This window comes from Orbicella faveolata, unplaced genomic scaffold, assembly GCF_042242905.1.
Source record: "Orbicella faveolata isolate gen_17 unplaced genomic scaffold, um_ofav_v1 contig_2, whole genome shotgun sequence".
Classification (NCBI taxonomy): domain Eukaryota; kingdom Metazoa; phylum Cnidaria; class Anthozoa; order Scleractinia; family Merulinidae; genus Orbicella; species Orbicella faveolata.
This window is the reverse complement of record NW_028301547.1, coordinates 9,126,391-9,130,521: the sequence shown is the minus strand read 5'-3', so window position 1 is coordinate 9,130,521 and position 4,131 is coordinate 9,126,391. Positions and strand designations below refer to the sequence as shown.

Below are 4,131 nucleotides of genomic sequence, written 5' to 3'. Positions count from 1 at the left end.
CAACGGCAATCCTCGCTTCGCAAACCAATCTGACTGTGTCTCTCGATATTTTCGGGGCGTATAATTCATTGCCCAGTCCTGGACTAACAGCACCGATCGGCTGGCAAGTTTGGCTAAAACTGAATGCTTTGCCTCAGCTCGGTGGACTGAACGTAGCTGATGGGCTTTCCAGCTGATGATATCACCCCTTGCCTGTTTGATGGCATGCAGCATGTCAGCTTGATCTTCTGCTGACGAGAGCGCAATTGAACACTCATCTTCTATGGTACGCATGACTCCCTCTATTTCATAACACTGCACACATGACTCATTGTGCATGTGGAGATGGTCTCAGGAGCCCCAAAATTCTGCATTGCTTGGGTCACTTAGTGCATAAATTCGACAATGATCGGGAACCTCTGAGGCCTCCATCGCATGTAACTAAAAAAAAAGTAAAATGACAACCGCGTGATTAGTGCATATTTGCAAAGCAACGCATGCGCATCGACATTTCAAAAAGATTACTTAAACGATTCTCAGCGTTGTATACGTGTGTGTAAGCATATAACAGTGAATTGTAAACTCTTGTTTCATGAATTAAGCATCAAAAAGACTTGGAAAGAAAGAAAGAGGTAGCCGTGTATCATGGTAAGAAGTCTACTACATCACTTCCGCAAAAGCAACGCATAATTATAGAATATGCCCCCACCTTGTAGTCGCCCTTTAGGTACTGCTTCGGCACACGAAGTTACTGCCTAATTTCCCTCGCCCATTGCTGAGTCTTGCCACAGTCAACAAGCTTGTCTACGAGTTTCTCTAAATGATCAAATGCTTCCGCTCCTTGTGCTGAAAAGTTGTCAAATCCTTGCAGAGACTTGCGAACAGATGAAGTACACACGGCCAAAACTCTCTGTAGGGTTCTCTTACTCATAGGCTCAAAGTTGGTTTCACAGCAGTATTGTTGATACTGCTGGACAATGCGCTCTGGTATCATTGTTCTGTTTACATTGGGTGTTTTTATGATCTCGCCAGTTCACAATTTCAGAAGTTTTTCCCCAAAAGGAACATCTTGAATTGTGTGTAGACTCGTTAGAAAGAAACAAAATGGTCTAATTTTACAGGTTCCATCTCATTCTCTTTTTCTCCTGGTCTGGAAGAGGAGCAGCTCATCCATGTAACATCCTGTGGCGTCGGGCAATGTTGTAGCGATAGCTAGTAACGGCTGGAATAAACTCTCTCATCTCCTTAAGGGATAACTTATCTGTTATCAAAGGGAGTATTTGTCGTCTTGTGCTCCAATGTTACGCGTTCAAGTAGCTCTCAGCAAATGCACTAAGAAGCTTTCTCTTCTGCCTTCGACCACTACCAGACTCTCTCTGCTCACGGCATGACGATCACAAAGCTCCGTCAACAGTTCTTGCGAATTCTCAGGCGCCAGGGCATCAAGCAATGCAGATATACATTGTTGAGCTCTCCGTAGATATCTGCGTTTAGTACGCTCGTGCGCTGTATTCCATGGCACTGATAACGTGTAACGTACTGGACTGACGTCTCGAAGCTGTATGAAGCGATTTAGCTGCACCTGGGACTCGTTATCTAGACTAGAGCCTTCATCACTCTCTTCAGAATCTTCTTGCCGAACAAAAAGGCTCTGCCGTCTGGATGTTGAACCTTCTGACAATGATTCATCACCAACAGTTACAGGACAAGTAATGGCTGGAATATCAGAGTCACTCGCTTGTTCATCAACCTGACGAAAAAGTGAACACATTGCTTTGAATGGCTTCAAAATGAGATCAACCGAATGCACGGGCGGAGTGTCGTGTATAAAAGCGCAAGTCGCATGCGAGCTGGAAAGTAATTGTCGATAGTTGATATAATTCACTGGTAACCTATCCTGGTATCTTTATCCAGTTACTACTCAGTATTATTTTCCATTTGGAACATTTAGAAAAAATGTTGAGAAGCCATATATTAATTTAAAACCTTTATTATTTGGCTGTATTCTGGGATGTGACTGGCTATCCGGGCAGGGCACGCCTTTCCAATTCTTGTGCCATGTATGGTTTTGCCCAGTCGTTGACGTGCGGCAATGGTGGCGTTTTGAGCATGCGCATGCAAGTTATCCTGGACACGCCCTTCTCCCGCGTGGGTCGAACCCCTGAACAGGGCGGAGAAGGGAAAATTCAGAAAATGCGTTAAGGTTTTCCCCTTCCAGTAACTATATTGGAGAGAAATTTTTCATAAACACTTTGAGGAAACTCACCAAACTTAGACCACGTAGACCTTCTGTGATGTCTTCCGCACCTCCTGAGGCACCTAAGTCCTGCGATTCTAACTGATTTTTTGTTTTTGCCAGGGGCTGTAGACATCGAGAGAGAAAGAATAATTAATTATTTTCTACTTTACACATCCCCCTTGAACCAATAGCTCTGAATGTGGCAAAAGAACAAAACTAGCCCAGGCAAAAGCCCCACAAACCTCAAATTGATTACGCATTCTATATTTTACCTTGTCACAAGTCATTCTTTTACGTTCCTTTCCTTTTTTCCGAGCATTGTTGGAAGGAATTCTAATATCTGTGAATATTTCAATTCGAGTGTTCCCCACGCCATTAATTACTTTTGAATAAGTCTTGAAAGAGGTGAAAATGCTGAGCAAACGTCAGTGTTTGAAAAAGATTCCGACGTAAAAATATTTGCAAAAATCCTGGAAACTCGTGAGACATGAAAATAATTTTGCTGTTAAACTTGGCGTTATTTTACGCGGCGGTGAAGTGATTTGAAGTTAGGATATGAAGTCTGTGATTCCCGCCAAGTACCCTGCGTGAAATGAGAAGCTATACGGATGTATATCCTTGCATAAAGTGAGAATAAACATTGTAATCGCTTACCTGATCCGACGGGTACGAGGTTTTTCGTAAGTTCGAAAATTTGTATTGAGTGCTGCAAAGTAATTCCCCTTTCTGCTGCGGGTACTTTTTCAGATTTCTTTTTGTGACCGGAGACATCCCAAGGCACAGAACATAATCTACTAGTTCTTCTCCATCCGATTCCAAGGTTTGATCGATGTAACGGGCAAACGGTCATTTCCGAAAAATTGACGGGCTTCACGAAAATCCCGCTTCTTGCTAAGATAAGTGCTATCTCTGTCTCAACACCTGAAAACTGTAAAAAACGCTTGTGGCTTCTGATATCCTTGCTGTACGATGACAGCGATACTGTCTGAGTGGACGGATGCCTTGCGCGTTCCTCTGTACCACAAACGCCACCAACAATGTCAAGGAAAGAACAAGACATTTTTTTTTTTCTACTGGAGTTAAAGCAGCCGTTATCTTTATTCCTATCACCGACGATTATTACGCTTTTGCTTTTCGTTTACTTTCGTTAACTGGTTACATTTGTTTCCCGTGGGAAAATTAAATCGTTATTTTCGTTCCATAAAGTTTTTACTGTACGTTTTAAATTTGTGACATTTGTAAAGTCTGTTTCTTTGTTGTATTTTTCTGTTCATGACGGCAATATATTTGTTTAGATTTTATTCGTGAGGCAGAATGTATTGTTAGTTGATCTCGTTACGTGACAGATTATCACATGTCACGCAGTCGACACGCAGACAGGAACCTGAGCAAATCGCTAGCGTTGCCTGCCGTGTTGTACGGGATCTTTTATGTGTGGGAAGTCAAAAAAGCCAAAATTAGGATCAAATTAGACTAACCGAAACTGTGTTGCGAGACGCAAGTAACTTTTAGAGTTTACTCATCACCGGCTCAGTGGCTTCAATCAGCCGGTCGGCCCCCTTTACACCAACTTGCAGAGAACAGTATTTCGAAAGTATCTTCCAAGCGGCATTATAAGGGTCTATAAAAGATTTCTAAGGTAAGGAAGTATTGATGTCAAAGCATACATAACAAGCTAAGTGCGGCTGCGACTCAAACAATGTTTTGCTTGTGTCACTGCAATGTTGATTTTGTTCATTTCAATATGGCGCCATTTACAATTTTACCGAAGTTTGGTTGGTTGTTGTATTAAAACAGTAGAAGATACCAGAAAAGTGAAAGGATGAATTTGAAGACCCACCTTATAAGCCCTCGTGATAGTATTGCTGGAAATTTTGAGACACTACCACATGCATTTTTGCCACAATATATTA

General features: G+C 42.2%; 1 pseudogene; it reads right to left on the bottom strand.

Moving 5' to 3' along the window:
* Window positions 1–590: 590 nt before the first annotated feature.
* On the bottom strand, window positions 591–2,989 carry LOC149111864 (uncharacterized; annotated as a pseudogene).
* Between the last annotated feature and the right edge of the window lie 1,142 nt (window positions 2,990–4,131).